This window comes from Echinops telfairi, unplaced genomic scaffold, assembly GCF_000313985.2.
Source record: "Echinops telfairi isolate 266 unplaced genomic scaffold, ASM31398v2 ScPeMD7_7474;HRSCAF=8512, whole genome shotgun sequence".
NCBI classification, from domain to species: domain Eukaryota; kingdom Metazoa; phylum Chordata; class Mammalia; order Afrosoricida; family Tenrecidae; genus Echinops; species Echinops telfairi.
The window spans coordinates 6,527,757-6,548,273 of NW_022111378.1; positions in this window are offsets into that span (position 1 = coordinate 6,527,757).

Sequence of the window (20,517 nt, forward strand, 5' to 3'; positions counted from 1 at the left end):
TAAGGTGACAAGCAATCATGCTTTACAGGAACTGCGGTGTGTTATTTCGCAATACCTTGAAAACAGGGCATTTTGGTGGAAGATGGTGTGTTCTCATTACGCGGGAAGACCCCTGCGTCGACAGAATTAATGCCCAACAGAATAAATGGGGCAACTGCATGGTCATTTGCAAAGTGCTGAGCCCCCAAGAGGCACAATCAATAGTGGGCGTGTGAGGCACAATGGCCTTTTCGCCTGGTTCTGTTGGTGCATTCGAATACAACATTGTTCAGGGTTCCACCCCCACTCGCAAAGGGACAAACATCCCAGCAGGGGCTTCATGAAGGACTTCGTTCTTTTTTTAGGTTGTATTTTTACACCAGGCTTCATAGTTGGTGAATCGTTTTTGAAGTCGATGTGAATATTAAGTAAGGAAAGAACCATGGCCCAGAGCTGCCTCTGCATAGCCATCAGACACCGAGGCTCCCCCTGGCCCGTCAGCGTGGCAGGTTTGATCATGTTACATGGGCAGATGTCGTCCTAATGGTGCACTTCATGCACCCGTGGGGGCGGTTAGCACTGGTGTGCCCGCCTGTGAGGGTCCACCTCTCCAGGGCATAAACTTGAACCTCCTTCAAGAGGCCAAGGCAGAGCCCTGTTGCCACTGAATTAAACTAACCTGCTGGTGTTGCCCATAACAACAGTTGCTAGGAGACTTTTGCCAGCCTGTGGCGGGGTGGGGAGCCGCTCTGCAGCTCGTGGTACTATTTATCACGGTGCACCAGCAGCAGCCGGGTGTAGGGAAAGCCTGGCGCACACCCCACCGTGCCAGCTGCGAGCAGTGGCGCGCGCGTGCTCGGGAAGCAGAGCTGGCGGGAGGGTCTGGGGTGCTCTTGATCATTGTCACGCAGCCGGTCCTCGGGCGGCTGGTGGGGTTTCTGACGAAAACAGCTAACCTGGTTGCCTTGGTGTGACAGCAGTAGATTAACTGCATAGCCATCCCGTCGTCTCTGTTGGGGGACGGTTGGAGGAGAAGGGAGATAAAGTCGGCCAGAAATAATGAAGATGTCGTGGCTGCATCATTATCAGTTGTGACTCCAGGAACCATCAACATAGCGCCGTATATTATCCGTGTACAGCCCGCAGGAGCACGCACGCATGGAGAGCCCCCTCTAAATCAGCTCATGCTTTGATTTACACATCACCGAACTTCCCATGACGTCATTCACTTTCAGGGCCACAAAGGTCCCTATGGCAGGGCTGTTTCCTCCCACTGCCACATCGATTCCAGAAAAACATAACAAAACAAAAAGCCCAAAACCACCACCGCTGTTCATTGGGAAGATCCGCTACAGGTAACCAGTGCCTCTGGGCGGTGCAGACAGTTCAGCACAGATGGGGTGACTAAGCTAAAGGTTGACAGTTCAAATCCACCCCCTTAGTGGCTCCTCAGACGAAAGGTCTGGTGACCTACTTCTGCAAAATCGGCCACTGTCAACCCTGTGCAGCACAGCCCTGCGGTGACACGTGCCTGGGGGCATCAGGAGCTCGGATGCACTTGATGGAGACAGACATTTTCATCAGAGGCGAAGTGGGTGCTTCCAAAAGCCACCCCACTCTTTGAGTTGAACTGCTCAGAGCGGTTTCTCTCTCTCTCTCTGTCTCTCCCTCCCTCCCTCCTATTTTCTATTGTCCCTGGCTGATCTGTGTACTCTCGGCAGCTGGGCTGAGATTCACATGGTTGGAGCAGTTAAACTGTAGATCAGTAGGAAGCTGCCTGGCCCGGCCAGTTTTAAAGAAACAATTCTCAACAAGGTTTTCTCTCCATTTTTTCATTTAAAGCAAATTAAGGAGGCTCGTGGATTTATTAATCCCTCATAGTGCAGCAATGTTACCGCAAACCAGAAGAAAAGATGGGCACTTCCAGGACATTTTTCTGTGGCTGTGCCAGATCATTAAAGGGGCAGGCACTCTGGAGTGGCATGTCCTGCCTGCCTCTTTTGTTGTCCTCCATAGCAGAATTCCACTTCGAGATATGGTTATAGGTCAAGGGGGGGTGGGGTTGGGGGTGGAGTTAAGTAAACGAAAAGCATCAATGAAGACTTCTCAGAAAAGAAAGAAGGAAATGAGCAGGTGGGTGAAAGGTCGCTTTTGGAGAAATGATGGTCAGAGTGTGGAGTTTGCTTATAGGGGAGGAAAAAAACTGGGTGACAATTTCATCTTTTTTGTTTTTTCTTTTGTAAGGAGGTAGAGTATCGCCCACTGGTTAAGCACCCCCTGATTCTAGTGTCTGTTCTGAACTCATTTTGTCTCCACCACTGCCCACTATATCCCCCTGTAGGTGAACCTCCGTTTCTCCTATACAATTGGGGCAGTAATTATATCTACCCCCTGGAGTTATGATGAGAATTACATGCCACCTTGTATATAAGACGCTTGGTGCAGCGCCTGGCACGCAGCAAGCCTGCAGGAGCTGAGGGTATGTGTGCAGTCGAGCATGGTGGTTGTCTGGCTTTCCTTTTTAAAGTGCTCAGAGAGGCTCTCTGAGACAACTCCAAAAGGGAGAGGTAGCTTTTGAATTCAGCCTGCCGGCCTCTCCCATCAGAGCGGCTGGGGTGGGGAGCCCTCTTTCCTTGGCACAGACCTACTGAGTGCCGATGGGAACCAATGACACACGAGGGAGAAACCAGAGCCCCGAGGTCTGCTACTAGGAAAACGTGTCAGGAGCAGTCCTTTCCAGCAACCTTAGTTTCGGGGTTTCCAAGTCTCTTCGACCTCGCTCTCGCGCATCTCTCTGTGTAGCTTCTCTCTCCGTACAGCATTGGTAGCCGGCCCCTGGCTCAATGAGTCAGCCTAAGAAGCCAAAGAACCAGGACCTAAGTGCAGGTCTTCTGACCCAAACCTCTCACTCTAGTATCTTGACAAATGGCATCCAGCTTGTTGTGCGTCTGTCACCTCCCACTTCCATGTGGCTTCAGTGCAGCTGTGGGGACAGCACTCTGTCTGTGGCCAGGCTCATCTCATGGTTTCGCTAAGCAGATGCTGCAGGAAGGAGCCGCTGCCCTTGGGAGTAGCCCCCAACCAAAGCAGGTGGGAGTCAGTCGAATAAATGCCCCCAGCTCCCAGTCCTGGCAGAGGGAGTTTTGAGGTACATTCCACGGAGCTCTTTGGAGGGACCCCGTGAGACCGAGTCCCATTATGTCACAGCAGTCACCCACCTCTCTCAATCCTGCATCCTTTTGGCTTTTTCCGCTTCCAAGTCTCAATTCTGTGCCCTCTTATTGGTAACTCTGGAGGGTGCTGCATATAAGCTTCTCACACTCTAGACCTGGCATCGGGGGAACCCAAGCCCAGGTGGGTTTTCCTGTCCTTAAGAAAGGGCTCCACCAATAAGGAGTTTTCATAGCCAGCAAAGGCAAAGGTCATAACCTTCGGAATAGGCAACACTTTCAATAGGCAAAGCTCTTCATTTGGCAAACTGTATAAAATCCACCCCTGGGTGGGGGAGCAGTTTCTTCAAAATCCAATATGGCAGAAAAAAAAGACTCCTTTCTGTGGACTGTTCACGTGGGTTTGCTCCTCTGAGGCTAGAGGCTTGTGTCCTTGCAGGTGTGTTGCTCTTTAGCTATGGCCCTGCCCCAGTGCAGGAGGGGATGGGGGGCTGCCCAACACCCCATTCTGAACCCGGAGGGTGGATGGCTTTTGTCAGATTCACACAGAACCAGAAAAGGCAAGCCTTCATTCTTTTGAATAATACAAGGTTGCCAACACCATCGGATGGATCTGAGGGGCGGGCCTCGGGAGCCGGTTCCCTCTGCCAGGGTTCCGGGCGGCTGATGCAGGAGCTCAGCTTCTCTTCCTTCCTCAGTGAACATCACAAGGGTGAGGGGCTTAGAATTCCATTTTCAAGTTCAGACTCATGTTCTTGCCTATTGTGCAGATGGGGACACGCGCAAGTTATGTAAGTTCTCTGGCCTCAGGTTCTCCTTTGTTTCAACAAAAGGAGCTATAAAAATAAAGATGTCTCTCTTCTGGGGCTGTTGTTGAGTCAAAGGCAGTAAAATGTACAAATGCACTCAGAATGCCAAATAAGGAAACACATGTCAGTTGTTACCTTTCAGCAGGTGGGCGGGGGAACGGGAAGACAACAGAGACCGAGAAACCCAGCCTGAAAACTCGAGTCCCTTCTGGTCTCGTAGTTACCGTACAGAATGGAGTAGATCTGCCTGGTGGGGTTTCCAAGGGTTTACCTTTTTAATGGAAGCTGGCTCCAGGGAGTCTGGTGGGTTCAAACTGCCAACCTTGGAGTTGGCAGCCAATGATTAACCACGGTGTCATCAGGGCTCCTTAACCCGGGCCTGTAAATGGCAGTCCATACAGCTGCTGCTGTGAGCCTCCTCGCACTGCTGCCGGACCCTGGAGAAGGACAGCATGCTGGGTAAAGTAGAGGGGCAGCTAAAAAGAACAAGGCCCTCAAGGAGCCGGACGCTGCCTCCAGCCCTCCCACTTGGCCTGGCTCCTCCTCTCTTTCTGCAGGTCTCTTTTTACGTCGCCTCTACAAGCTCGTCGTTCGACTCCCCCTCCACCCAAGGCTGGTGGGTACCTCTGTGCACCCCTGCCACCTCGAATCTTGTCCGAGCCCTCCTTCCTGCATTGAGCTCTCTTCTGGGCATGTCTGCATTCCCTGCAGTTCCATGAAAACCAGGACCAACCACGTAATCAATCACAGGGTATAAGGCACGGGGAACCCTTCAAAATACTGGGCAGATCGATGGCCCGAGAAAAGACAAGTACTTCAACTTACTCCACGGTTGAGAATTTGGAGGCCCACTAGCCTAGGCCTGAGGGATCTTTAAAAAGATCGTATCGCTCGCTGTAGAGCAGTGCTGACTCATGGAAACTGCATATTTGTCCGGGGCTGTGACTTGGGAAGGAGCCTGCCATTCCTTTCTTCTGAGGCACCTCTGGGTAGAGCGGAATCACCAACCTTCTGGTTAGTACATTGGCAGCCCCTTCCCCAGGGGCTCCTGAGTCATCATTGCCTCACTAGTAATGAAATAGCCCCACCCCCAGCCCACCCATCTGCCGGTCTGTCGTACTGTGGTGACTTGCATGCTGCAATGATGCTGGAAAGGAGGTCGTTGGTATTTCCAAGGCCATCAGGGTCCACCCATAGTGGGCCGGCTGCAATGGAGCCTCCACACAGAGAGCGATAAGAAGAATAACCTGATGATGTTCTTAGAAAGAGCCCCGTAGATCATAACAGATGAACCCTTAGCTTAGAAAGCACTTGATATATTTAAGGTTTATTGTGCCAACCTGGCCGATAAACACATGTGGGATTAATTGAAGGGTGGAGAGATAAGTGGCTTGGTGAGCCTCACCTTTCTAGTTCTTCGGTCTCTTGCTTTCTGATGGTCAGGCCAGGGTGCAGCTGCCTTAGCCAGTTCCCTGCTTCAGCTGGCAAGGCTCACTTCCTGCAAGACACCCCTGAGAAGAAACCATATGGACCTACCCCGATGCAGCCCTGGATGCTGGAGCAGCTGTGTGGAGACCCCTGCCAGCGCTGAGATGCTTACACATTCACTGACTCGGCTTTCCTCCTGCAATCGGCATCACTGTGTGTGTTTTGTGAGATGGAGGAGGACTTTGTAGACTGGTGTTGGACCTATGGGCTAATGTTGGACTTAGGGGCTTGGACATCACTGGGTTGGGATGCTTTCTAATGTACATTTACCCTTTATAGAAAACTCTCTTACATACATATGAGTTTCTGTGGATTTGTTTCCCTAGTTTACCCAGACTAACACAGCACTCAATGCAGAGTGGCTAAACAGTGCACATGAGCCTGTGCAGGACACCAAAACAAAGGCAAGGCACCTTTGTTTTGTACACGGGACAGGATCCCCCTGCCTCAGACAGACTCAAAACCAACTGATAACAACAATTGTGTACTGTAGTTCCTGAAATATCGAGGGCATGCGTAAATCCTTGATTGGAATTTGTTGTTGTTGTTAGAATTATGCAACCATGGGTATTTAACTAAAACTCCGAGCCATGAGGTCAATTCTGATTCATAATCACCCTACATAGAGTTTCCAATGGTACTGGCAGACAGCTTCATTGTTGTCTTCTGGTGGATTTAAACTGCCACCTTTTTGTTAAGTAGTCTAGTGCTAACCAGACAGTGCCACCAGAGTCCCTTAGTGTGGGCTCATTGCCATCACAGCAACTCAGACCCCAGAACAACCCAATAACTAAGGAGGGTGGACTCTGTGGGTTTCCAAGGCTTTAAATCTGTCTAGGAGTGGAGCGCTTCTTCTGCTTCCTATGTAGCGACTGGTAGATTTGAACCACTGACCTTGTGGTTAGCCTTCCAAGGCTTAGGTCACTATGCTACCAGCCCTCCAGTATGGGCAATGGAATTGCTTTATTCCAGTTCACGAATGAGGAGCATCTCTTTTTCAGAATTCTACCGCCCCTGGGGGTTGAACGGGTGGACATGCACCACTGATTAGAAACATGTCAATACACAAAACAAAAACCATTAAGAACAACCGTACTCCCATGTGAGGTCATAAAAATAAGGCCCTACTCCCTTGCATTTCACTTAGTGGGGGGAAAATTGTAATTCAGTACAGAAGGCACATTAAGCATTATGACAATGACAGATAGACAGAGCCTTGGGGGATTTCAGTGTCTACGCAATGCCTTAAAATTTTAATTTCAGAAATATCACTACTCTGAACTGGGTGTACACATCTTTTCATCAGATTCTCCTTGGGATAAGTCATGCAATAGGGTGACAGACAGAGCCCGTCTCTGTAAGATTGAATATATTTCGCCTGTTTTCCTGTAGCTGTCCTGTTTGTAGCGTGTCCTGATGTAGTAAGTGGGAGAGCTACCACTCGATGCTAGCTAGTGAGGTTTCTGCCAAGTCAAGTAACAAAGGCTGTGGAAAGGAGAAGGCCAGTTTCCTTATTTTATTAGGGCTCTTACAGCTCTTATCGCAATCTATACATATATCCATTATTTCAAGCACATCTGTACATATGTTGCCATCATCATTTTTAAACGTTTTCTTTCTACTTGAGCCCTTGGTATCAGCTCCTCATTTTTCCCCTCCCTCTCCCCCCCTCCTTCCCCCATGAACCAGCCACTGTCTCCCTTCATCCACTTTTCGGTTGTCTGTCTTCCTGGGAGGGAAGATGGGTCATTGTGATCAGTTCCCCCTTACTCCCCCACCTTCCCTTACTAGTATCACTACTCCTAGTATCACTACTCCTAGTATCACTACTCCTAGTATCACTACTCCCATTATTGGTCCTGAGGGGTTTATCTGTCCTGGATTCCCTGTGTTGCAAGCACTTATCTGTACCAGTGTGCATGTTCTGATCTAGCCAGATTTGTAAGGTAGAATTGGGGTCATGATAGTGGGGGTGGGGTGGAAGAAGCATTATAGAACTAGAGAAAAGTGTGCTTTGTCGGTGCTACATTACACCCTGACTGGCTCGGCTTTTCCTTGTGACCCTTCTGACAGGGGTTGTCCAATTGACTACTGATGGGCTTTGGGTCTCCACTCTGCCCGCCCCCTCATTCACATCAATATATATATTTTTGTGTTGTTTTGAGTCTTTGATGCCCAATACCTGATCCCATCAACATCTCATGATCACACAGGCTGGTGTGCTTCTTCCATGTGGGCTTGGTTGCTTCTCACCTAGATGACCACTTGTTTATCTTCAAGCCTTTAAGACACCAGACGCTGTATCTTTTGATAGCCAGGCACCATCAGCTTTCTTCACCACATTTGCTTATGCACCATTTTGTCTTCTGCAATCGTATCAGGGCAGGTGAGCATCATAGAGTGGATGGCCAGTTTTCAATGAAGCTGATGTTCTGTCATGATGGATGAGTCACTGGGGCTCCACGGCTTGGGTGGGCTATAACCAGGAGCACTCCAGCTGTTGTTCAGTGGATCCTGCCTCTTGGCGATGCCACATGTGTCAGAGGACAGCTGTGCTCTATAGACTTCTTGATGGCTGATCTACCAGCAGGGGACCTCCAGGCCCCAAACCACCCCAGACTGGCATGGCACTACCAGCCTTTTGGTTAGCAACCAGATGTGGTAACAGCATCACCCAGAGACTCCAGTTGGAGCTTCCAGACCAAAACCGATCACCAGAGTCAATTCTGATTCATCAGGACCCGACAGAGTTTTGAGACTGTAAATCTCCCTAGCCCAACTAACAGCACACCGAAGTTTTAGTGTTGTCCAATTGTGGGGTTGCAATAAGTGACATGAAATAAGATATGTGTGAATTATTGAAGGGAAAACGGATTTGCTCGGTAAACTTATACCCAATTCCCGTGAAAGAAAAATTAAAAAAATAAAACCCCACCACATAGTGAGCTCTCCAAACCAAGAGTTTGAGAGGTACCTGGAAGTTGTCGTTTTCAGGTAGATGTTCTTTATTTTCCTTGACAAGATAGAGGAGTGGATTTAGAAGCCCAAGTTTCGGAGGGGGTGTCAATTTGGAGCGGTGCATGTTAGACATCTGAGTGGTGATTGTGCAGACAGGTGGAGGTGTGAGTCTAGCATTCAGCATCGAGGGCTGAGCTGGAGAGATACATCCATAAAATCAAAGCATGCGCCTTGTGCCGTTTGAAGTGGCAGTGCCGACGGACAGTCGAAGTGTAGCCAGCAAAGGAAGGAGCCACAGTGTAAGGCTGCAACACTCAGCATAAGCCAAGTGCTCTTGGGGGATTTCCGCGACAGAGCTGCTCCATAGGAGAGCTCTCCAGCAAGGCGTGTAAGTCACCTCTTCAAGGTGGAAGAGGCCAACGGGTTCCCACATCCGGCAGCATGGCCACCAGCAAGCCACAAGCCGGATCCAGTAGTTAAGCTCCTAGGGGAGCCTTCATTGCAAAGCCCCCCTTGGAAAGCAGGGAAGGAATTCCCTCACTCTGAGCTGCTGCAGGAAACAGGTCCAGCCCTATCCCACTTTCTGCCTCATCTCTCTCAAAGCAACGTGGGGAGCGGAGGAGGGCTGTTCCTTTCTTCTTCCTCTTCCTCATCCGCAGGCTTCTTGTTGCCTGGCTTCCATGTTACGTGTCCGGACTGTGCCCCAGCCTATTCTTGGAGGTCGCGTGGCCCACTTGTCCCCATTTTCCTGGGACTTGCCTGGTGTTAGCATTAAAAGGCTCACGTCCAGGAGACCTGTCCCCAGTTCCAGGGAACCTGGGAGTGTTGGTTACCCTTTGTGGAAGGAACTCCAGAAAATGATTTCTACCATCCCATTCCTGGTTAGGACCAAACCATTGACTGCAGGACTCCTCAGTACTCTCCCCGTGCTCCTCGGAGGAGGTCCCTGTCCCCCGTCCTCACCCCAGACAGACTGGTGGAGGTAGCAACCCTACCTGCTCACACCGTCCGAACACCCAGGCTCTTGCCTCACCTGTTGCTTCAACACGTGATGTGCCAGGAGTCAGGAAGTCTGCTAAGAAAATCTACCCTTGACAGCAAAAGCCCCGCTCCCTGACTCTCCTCTTGTCTGTGCACTCGAATACCCCCTCACCTCTCCATACAGCAAGATTTAGCTGCTTCACACATGACTGTATCAGAAGAACACTGTTGAACCCTGTCGTGTCGTCTTCTCCTCTCTTTCCCGCTCCTCCCATGGCACCATGGCATGTGTGGTGGCGTTGAAGGATGGTGAGATTGAGCATCTGAGACCTCTGGAAAAAACAACACTTGTCAAAAAAAGTCAGCTCCTTTCTTACCGCCATCTTCTTTGGTGAAGCCATTTCTCATGGTTCAATAATAATAAATTAGTGAAGAATATCTGACATGATTTGAACCCCTTCTCTGGGCACTTGGTCATCAGTACCTCTCCATCTCATAGCAAACGATGATGTGCAGATTTCACTTTCTGCACTGACAGAGGGGTAGACCAAGACACACAAACTCCAACATCACACAGGAGGAAGGCAAATCTTCCTTGAAATGCCTGTTTTCTTTATGCTTCAACATCACCCGGATATTTGGCAGTTGGATTGTTCATTTGGTGGTTGTACGGTCATCACTAGGCCCTTGCCTATTTTGGGAAATCTCCCACCCAGTATGGTATTCAAGCAAGGCTCGCTGTACCCTCTCCAGGCATCTGATAGCCAGGTGCAGGCCATGGCCTGGACTCAGAGACTGGATCTGTCTGACTGGCTCCAGAAAGGCAAGACAACTACATGGGGACAGTTATACACAGGGAGGTTATTGTCAGACTAAACCAGCCTCAGACAGCCTCCGGTCCATAGGCACAATTGTATGGCTATAATATACATAGATTATAGTAAAGTCATACAAGATAGGAGAGAAGATAAAATAAAGGAGTCAGACATATTTTGTGGTTGTATGCTCACCTCAGCCCCTCTTGGTGGTTCACGTGGAGGTGGGAGAAGAGAAGAGGGAGTATATTTCTAATCACAGCTTATATACACTTAGATGGTGTGCAAACCCCCCTGATTACATCATCCTAGGAAGGGGTTGTACCATAGGCAATACATTTAATGGGAGGGGGATAGGAAGGGGAGGGACTATTTACACACACCCACACCCTCCCACACAACACACACACCAAATGGAAACATTGTTCTTTCCTAAGGGACTCTTACAGGCAAAGGAGAGAGTGGTGGGGAGGCAGCACAGCAACGGGACGCTGGCACGGGTGGATTCTGTACTGTGTGAGCAACATGCGTAAACCCCGCTGGGCAACACGTGGACAGCCATTCATCTCCGCCTGGGAGATGCGTTACAGTGTAACACAAGAAATGACTCTCAAAGCAGGGTTTTCTGAAGTGCAGAGGTGGAGTGCGTGTGTGTGGTGTGATTTATAGTTTGTGGGAGTGTGTGCTGTGGTCTGTGCTATCCGTGTGTATGTCCATGTCTGTGTGTGTGGTGTGGGGGTGGGATGTGTGTGTGTGTGGTATGGAGTGCATTTGGTTGTGCGTGTTGTGTGTGGGGTGTGGGGCGTGAGATGTGTGTGTGGTGTGGAGTGCATTTGGTTGTGCATGTGGGGGGTGGGGGGTGGGATGTGTGTGTGGTTTGAAGTGTGTTTGGTGTGTGTGTTGTATGGGAGGGTGTGGGTGTGTGTAAATAGGACTGCTGCTATGTTGGAGTGAGCCTCTCCCCAGTGGAGGCCCCACACACCACCCCCATGCTTGCTCTCAGATTGGACAGCTGGAACCAGGCGGAAGCCCCGATTGGCTGATTTTCCTGAGAAGATTGCCAGGCCTTTCTTCTTAGTGTCTTCATCGGAAGCCTGTAGACTATTTTGCAATCACAACAATCTCAAGCTCTACCGACAGACAGGCGCTGCATGGTGGGAACTGAACTGGGTTTTCCCTCACGGAAGGCGATGGGATCTCCCACAGAAACAGCACAGGGCCAGGGACTATCACCTGTGGCGACCTCGACTCCAGGTGGTCCAATGGCCGAGCTGGCAAGGAGCCACCCCTTTCTCTTCAGCACATATCTGTGTCGTAGCAGAGAAGAAGGAAAAGGCGTAATGGGAGCTACCAAAGCTCAATCGATAAAGATAAAGGCTTTAAAGTCTGAGCTTGGAGCAATTGTAGTGTGATACTAAACCCCCTGTCATCCTTGGATCCGAAGTGAGACGTGGAAGTGAGTGATCTCACCCAGAGCCAGTGGGCAGTTCGCAGAGCTGGGACCATGGCGGGTGCAAAATGCAGTCATGAACTGGGAAGGCCGGCGTACCAGCACAGGCACAGTTCCATAACTATGTTTGGCTCCAAGGTTCAGCTGTCTTAATGAGAAACCGTCAGCTGTTAACAGCAAGCTCACACCGTAGTTGGAAAGGTCTGTCTCCAGAATCAGTCCAGAACCCTTTCGATTGAGCCTCACATTGCAAATACATAGCCAAATACACCAGACCCGCTTTGACCTTGAATGAGCTCAGTGACATGCCCTGTCCTTGAGCTCCTCTCTGGGAGCATCTCCTGGTAAATTCTCCAGAGAAACAGAACCAACATGAGATAGCTATGCACTCAGGAATGTAGATGGATCACGTGCCCTGGTGGCACACCAGTGAAGAGTTGTCTGCTAGCCCAAAGCTTGGCAGTTGGAACCTACTTAATGACTCCAATCCAGAAGAGGCAGGTGACCTGTTCTGGGCAGGTGACAACCTAGAAACCCATGGGGCAGTTCTCTCAACCTAGGGGGTCATGAACTGGAATCGACTTAATGGCATCCAAGAATAGGAGATGTATTCATATACATATGCATGGTAAATGCATTTGTAATTGGAGAGAAAGGTTGATGTAAAGTGCTCAGGTAATTGTGGGAACCCACAGGCCCACAATTTGTAGGGCAGGAAGCAGACAGGAAACTGTTAGGATGTTGGTGTTACAGCCCAGAGGCAGAATTCCTTCTCTGGGAAAGAGTTTGTTCTCAGGGCTTCCATCCATTGGATGAGGTCCACTCACACTTACCAAGGACAATGCCCTGGATTTAGTCAATGGCATGTAAATGTGCATCACAGTCCCAAAACACCATCAAACCTGTTTGCCAAAACACGTCACTATTGCCTGGTCACGTCACTATTGCCTGGTCACGTTGCAGCTTGGGGACCCAGAGTGACAGCGGAGGAGTACAGCTTGCTGATAAAATCCTCAGAGGTACAGTCGAGTGCTCTGATGCATTGAGTAGTGTAGTTGTCTGTCTGTGAGATTACACTGGGAACTGATACAAGCCAGTCCAGAAGCATAGGTTGCAGTGGTCGATCCATCTGGTGCTGAAAAACATTCCCCTTGGCTGAAAACCCGGCTAATAGGGCCCTCAAAGATGTATTTCATGAATCTTTCCATCTGCTGCTGTGCCGCACGGTGACACCATGGGCTGGAATGTGGCACTACATCTTGGGATGTGTGTGTGTGTGTTGTGTGTTGAGGCCACCCACCTGGGATTTCTTTCCTAGCACTTTCTTTTGGAACAAGAGCAAAGAAGAGAGAATTGAATGTTCAGCATCCACAAATTGTCACCTACTAAGAGTTTTTTTCTCTCAGTCACATTGATTTAGTATTTCAGTCTCACTTGCAAAATCAGCTCTCCAAGCCTTTTAAATGTTTAATTAAAAGCTCGAAACACATTGTGAGTCTGACTTTAGCCCCCACCTCCAGATGGCTAAAGCCAATCACCCGCTTAGCTGGGCAGCCCACGTGCCACCCTCTCTGCCTCAGGTGGCCTCCTGGCTGGGCTCCCTGGGCACCAAGACCAACGGCTCTCTTTCCATCTCTGTGCCACTCCGGCTTCTTGGTGTTCTTGTAGCTCTGACATTCTACACTGACTAGGGTCACAAAGGTGTCTAGTAGGATTCTGATTTGCAGGAGGAGGATCTGATGGCTTCAGATAGTTTTCAAGTTCTATACTTTGGCTCCTCAGTGGAGAGAGACAAAGTAATCATTATTTATCCAAACTGGAACCAAACCCATTGCCACCAAGTTCATTTTAATTCGTCTCAGCCCTGGAGGACAGAGTACCACTGCCCCACTCGGTTTCCTAGGCTGTAAACGTACAGAAGCAGTCTGCTACATCTTTTTCCCATGTGGAGTGGCTGGTGGATTCGGACCTCTGACCTTGAAGTTAGCACATTAGCCATTACACCACCAGGGCCCCAAACATCCATCTCATTATCATCCGGGCAATTCTGAGCCACAGCAACTCTATAGGACAGAGAACTCCCTGCCTTTGTATTTCTGAGACTATAAGTGTTTACCGGAGCAGACAGCCTCATCTCTCTCTGTGGGAACTGCTGCTGGAGTTGAACTTCTAGCCTTGTGGTTAACGGCCCAATGTGTAACTCACTCGTAACTATGTGTTGAGTGCTTGCCTCCATCGCAGTGAGTCAGAATTGACTACATCGCAGCGAGTTTGGTTTTCAATTTGCTCATGGGCCTAATTATGCATCATCTTTCTTGTTGTTTGTACCGTTTCCCCCAATGTAAGACATCCCCCCAAAATAAGACCTACTTACAATTTTGCCTCTCGCTGAAATATAAGGCATCCCCCCGAAAATAAGACCTCCCCCAAAATAAGCCCCCCCTAAGCTACCAGAACTCTGGACTCTGGACTGTAATGGCGGGCGCTGCCGCACTGCTCACTGTTGGCTGCAGCGTAGCTGGAGCAGACAGGAAGTGCGAGGTCTCTTTTAATAAAACAATAAATGTGTACCGTATTCTTCTTCGTGGGAAAATAAGACATCCCCTGAAAATAAGACTTAGCGCATCTTTGGGAGCAACAATTAATATAAGACACTCTCTTATTTTCAGGGAAACAGGGTAGTTGTCATTGAGTCCATTGAAAATCATAGGAACCCCAGGAAGCAGTAGGACTGCCCTGTAGGGTTTTCTGGGTGAGTCTTTACTAGAGCAGACTGCCAGGTCTTGCTCCTGGGGCGTGGCTGAGGCACCTCAAGTGTCAGCCCTTCGGTTAGCAGCTGAAAGCTACACTGGTGCACTCCGGTGAGTCCCAGCTGAGCAATAGTTCAGCGCTCAGTTGCTAACTAGAAGACTTTACCTAGAGGCCTGAAAACCCCAAGGGAGAAGTTCTATTTTTTTCAATTATAAATAAATCATTGTACTGGGCCTCTTACAGCCTTATAACAATCCATATATCAATCGTATCCAGCACCTTTGTACACATGCTGCCTTCATCATTTTCAAAATATTTTCTTTCCTTTTGAGCCCTTCTTATCGGCTCCTCGTTTCCCCCTCCCTCCCCTACCCTCCCACCCTCATGGACCCCTGATAAATTATAAATTACTATTATTTTCATATCTTAGACTACCTGTTGTCTCCCTTCATCCACGTTATTGTTGTTTGTTCCCCTGGGGAGGAGGGGGCTTATTCGTCATTGTAGTCGGCTTCCCATTTCTCCCCCTTTTCCCCCCACCTGCCCCCTACCCTCATGGTTTTGCCAATCCCATTGCTGTTCCTGGGGGTCCCTAGAATCAAAACCTGACTCACTCGATGCGTTGAGCAAGAGCCTGCACAATCTTTGCTTCACAACAACCCCGGCAGGCTGATATTAGCTCCTGTTTACAGATCAGGAAATGGAGTCTCAAAAGGGTTATGTTCCCCAGCAGAAGGACACAGAGCTATGAGGTATTGGGACTAGATTGGATTACAGAGCCCCCTGATCAAAAAGCCAATACTGTAACTATGATGGCATTCTACATGCACAACTGAAATGATGGTAGGCAGCAGCTAGCTGGGGTGTGCCAATGAGAGCTCTCACGATGGAACTGCACACAGACACAGCCATGGCAGCAACAATAACTAACGTTTACTGAGCATTTGCTGGGTGCCAGGGCCTCTGTGTGCAGCATTGTTACCACAACGGTGTGATTTGGATACACTCTTTCCTCTTTTACAAACAAGGAAATGGAAAGTGAGGGTAGTTAGAGATGCTTGCTTGGAGACACAGAATCGAAGGGGAGCTTTAGAACCAGGCCTACAATAACCATTTCCCAAGGTCTACCCACTTCTCCCAACTGGCAAGACGGTCCCTAAATTAGGTGTTTGGTCCCATGACCCCTGGCAGCAGAGAGTCCTACATTTGTGATTTGGGAAGTGAGCCTCTGTGACTAACTGCAGTGGGTTGTTGGAGAGAAGGGATGTGCTTGGCTGGCGTTTCACTCGGGGATGGAACGATGCTGTCGTGGAAAGAGGGGCGGAGGCGTGTTTACAAGAAGGTCCCAGAGCTTCTGAGCCCTGAAACATCTCTGGCAATTAGATGAGCTGGTCCTCTGCAGTCCTGGGTAGGAGGAAGCAAATTGGATTTTCCTGCCCTTCTCAAAGGGCATGAAGTCAACTTTTATCGTTCATACGACCATTCGAGTTGTGATTCGGGTAGAATGACTCCAGGTGGAGCAATCACATCAGCCAGATTGTCTGGTATTCTGGTTCAGTGTCAGTGCTCTCAAGGAGCCCGGATCTTAGTGCTATGTTTTAAATGGAACATGCTGACTTTAAATTGCATGTCTTTAAAAAAAAAATTGTTGTGTGTGTGTGTGTTACAGTCACGTGTTACTGGCCTTTGAAAACAAATGGGAAATTCAAGTCCACTTATAAGAGTGTAAGTGTCCCTGATCGCTAGATTTCCATGCCTGGTTTTAGTTTTGAAAATGAAGTTACTTAGTAGCATGAGCTTAAATGAATGGTGTAGACATATAGCCAGAGCAAACAAACGTATGTTAACACATGCAGCCCCCTTGCTATCCTGGAAATGAATGACTCTCTTCTAGCCCCTTTAAAAAAAGATAAGAAATAACCATGTGGTCGACTTGCATATGTCATGAAGACGTTTCTCCCGCATCGGTGCTGATGCTAAGAGAAAGAGGCAGAATCCAAGACCACGGAGAAGGCCAGCAGGCGGTCCCAGCATCTCTTAGGCGGTGGAGCACAGCTTTGTGTTGGCATTACTTCTCGGAGCGTGGGCTGTTCTAACCTGAAACTCAATCACAGACAACCCGACGATCTTGGACTTAGGAAGTTTAGCTAGAAAATCGACCTTCATTTCCACCCGGAGCTCTGGGATTATGATTTCTAGAAATTCCTGAGCCAGTGCCCCCAAGATTGCTCTGGTATTTACTTTCCCGTTGGAATATACCAGGTAAGCATTGGCTTGCTTGTGCTTATTTGCTAACCATGAATCTGTATTCGTAAACCTAGACAAGTACACCAGTGCTTACCTTGCTTTTGGGTATTTGAATTGCCGACTGTTGTGACCATAGCGACCTTATTCACAACAGAAGAGAACGCAGCCCGATCCTGCGCCATCCTCACCGCGGTTCTGAGCCCACTGACGCAGCCCCTGTGTCAGTCCGTCTTGTCAAGGGTCTCACTGTCCCTCCGCTTTACTGAGTGTGTCCTTCTCCAGGGACTGGTCTCTCCTGACAGTATGTCCAAAGTGTGTAAGATGAAGTCTTGTCATCCTTGCCTCTAAATTGCTGTCTGGTTTTGCTTCATCCAAGACAGACTAGTCTATCAATTTAGCAGTCCATGGTCCTGAAGACCTGTTTGTTAGCAAGGGGCTGATATCAAAACTCAAACCAAATCCATTGACCTCAAGTCACATCCCCCTCGACAACCCTACAGAATAGAGTAGAACTGGCCCATAGGGGGTCCAAGGTTGTACATAGTTACACACGCAGACAGCCACATCGTTCTCCTTCAGAGAAGCTCGAGGGTTAGAACCACTGACCTTTCAGTTAGCAGCTGAGTACTTTAACCACTACACCACCAGAGCTTCCCACGGTCTTTGTCTCTAAATCTCATTTCCCAGATCTCATTCTAAAATCTATGCCACGGCTCTTTGTTTTTCATTAAGAAAGCAAGGTTAGAAAGCAGTAAACATTGACAAAATTAAGAAGTTGCCAACTGGTTGATGAGAAGATGGTCATATGATTAATAATCAAAACCAGTGTACTCGTGAGAGTGAGTGGGGACATTATTAAAATCATGCTGAAGCATCAGGCTTCATCGGATGGTAGAGGACTCGTGCGCATTTGGCCTGAGCTGCCATGGAATGACATGTGAGAATGCCTATAAGAATATACAAGGACTTGAATTCCTGGACCCTAAAATTTTCAATAAAACAATAGTAGAAATCTCCCAATGTTAGCAACCGATTTGAATGGAAATTAGGCATTTGATGAATATTTCTGGTCAGAAGGCTTTGTAAGAAAAACAATTGTGAGGTTATTTTCAACAAATGTCGAGGAGTCCTACTGAACATGGTGTACTGGGTTACACCATGTTAGGGCTGCTAACTGCAACCGCTCCATGGGAGAAGATGAGGCCCCCGGCTCCCATAAAGATTTACAGGCTTGGAAGCCCTTTGTAGGATCTTCACTATGATTTGGGATCTACTCAATGGCAGTGAGTCTGGTTTGGGCATTAAGAGTCAGAGTGGTAAAAATGGTTACACCCTGAACTACTTTTTCTTTAATGACGGTGCAGGATAATTATCAATAAACCTCTGTACGCGTCACTCAGCAAAAGGACTCATTACTCAATGTACGCACAGGCTTGCACCTTGGATGCAAAATACCTCCTTCGCCCCTGGCCACTGATGAGCAATACCTTAAAAGGTAAATGACAGCTATCCAGTCATAGAAAAATCAGAACCACCTTTGTGAGCGAAGTAATGAGAACTGGATTGGATGAGGAAGTAAGCCACATGTAACAGCTGACATTCTAAGTGGGGAGTAGCAATTAATAATGCGGAGAATAAGAAGCTACTTCTTATACGGACACTCCAAGAGGGATCCTCAACTCACCTGCCACTCTTTCGTGTTCAGTTACTCACCCCACCTCTAATGGCAGGCTTGCCCCCCAGCACTGGAAGAGATACACCCATGAGACACAGGGAGTAAAATCACCTTGAAGAGGCAGGTAGGGTTTGTTGTTTTACTGTTGCCCTCATGCGGCCCGTGTCTGGATACTGGCGAGTACAGAGGTGTTGTGAAGTCAAGGCACTAGTGAGAACCATTGTGTACAGCCCGCGTTTTTCTTAGATGGGGAGTTCTATGGGTATAGAGCCAATGTCTTGTTCTACTTTTGTCTTTCTTCTCTGACTACCAGAGAAGAATTTTCAACAGTGCAGATTACTTGCATCTTGAGTAAATTTTAAATTATTTTTCTAGGCAAGAACTTCAGGGAGTCTAGCAAATAAGCCTACCTGGTGATATTCCAACTGTAAGGTTCAACTATTGAGGGTTCCACCCAGATCACCACCCTGAAGTTACAAGAGGTAAAAGAGAAGAATCTTGAAGGCGCCTCTGCTTTAAAAAAAAAAGTTTAATAGGTTTATTGACAGATAACTCACACATCAGACAATTCAGTGGTTTATACATTATGAAAGAGTTGTGTGATCATTACCACAATCAATTTTAGGACATTTGCCTTTTGACGGCAGACTATGTTAAGAGTAGAGACTTGATTGATCTAATTTCTCTAAGCTAAAACTATCAGGGCCCTGGTGGCATAGTGGTTATGGCTGCTAACAGTCCGAATCACCAGCCACCCTGCGGGGCAAAGACAGGGCTTTCTACTCCCATAAAGAGTTACAGTCACCGAAACTCAGAGGGGACATTTGTCCCCTGTCCGATGGGTCAGTAAATTGGCAATGAGTTGGATCTGGGTTTAGAGGTAGGGGGAGACAGATCTGGAGTTTTGTCTTTCCATCTGTCAAGTTCACTGTCATATCGACAGCCTACTTATGATGGCCTCTCATCCAGCACAGCGGAACACTAACCAGTATCACAGCATCCCATCCCTGTGATCAGTTGTAAGTCAGACAACTACCAACCATAGGATTTTCAGTGGCCCCCTGTTGGAGGTTGACCTCCAGCCCTTTATTCCTTGTCTTAGTCTGGAAGTGTTGCTAAAACTTAATCAGCATTAGAGCAACAGGCAAGCCTCCACTAACAAACAGGTAATGGCTGTGCATGACGCAGCGCTGCAAAGAATAAGCCTGGGTTCCCTGCATGGACAATGAGAGTTCCCCCACTGGGCCGCCCTGGCCTCCTCCTGCCTTGTAAAAACCCCAAAGCCAAACCAGTTGCCAAAGGGATTTCAACTCCTGGGGACCACACTGTGTGTGCAGAGAGTAGATCTCTCTATAAGGTTTTCAAAGCTGCGACCTTTGGGAACCAGATCACCTGGCCTTTCTTCTGAGGCACCTCTGGTAAGTCTGAAGTGCCAAGCATTTGGTTAGTAGTAGTGGTGGTGGTAGTAGTCGTAGTCATAGTCATGGTGGTAGTAGTCGTAGTAGTGGTAGTAGTCGTAGTCGTGGTAGTAGTAGTGGCGGTGGTGTTAGTAGTAGTAGAAGTAGCAGTGGTGGTGGTAGTCATAGTCATAGTAGTAGTAGTAGTAGTAGTAGTAATTGTAGTGGTGGTGGTAGTCACAGTGGTAGTAGTAGTAAGTCTAGTAGTGGTGGTGGTGGTAGTAGTCGTAGTCATATTCATGGTGGTAGTAGTGGTAGTAGTAGTCATAGTAGTGGTGGCAGTGGTGGTGGTGGTAGTAGTAGTCGTAGTCATAGTCGTGCTGGTAGTAGTAGTCGTAGTAGTAGTAGTAATTGTAGCAGTGGTGGTGGCAGTCATAGTGGTAGTAGTAGTAGTAATTGTAGTAGTGGTGGTGGTGGTGGTAGTAGTCGCAGTCATATTCATGGTTGGTAGTAGTGGTAGTAGTAGTCGTAGTAGTGGTAGTAGTAGTAGTGGTGGTGGTGGTAGTCGTGGTGGTAGTAGTAGTAGTAATTGTAGCAGTGGTGGTGGTAGTCGTAGTGGTAGTAGTAGTAATTGTAGTGGTGGTGGTGGTGGTAGTAGTCGTAGTCATATTCATGGTGGTAGTAGTGGTAGTAGTAGTCGTAGTAGTGGTAGTAGTGGTGGTGGTGGTAGTGGTAGTAGTCGTGGTGGTAGTAGTGGTAGTAGTAAGTGGTAGTCGTAGTAGTGGTAGTAGTAGTAG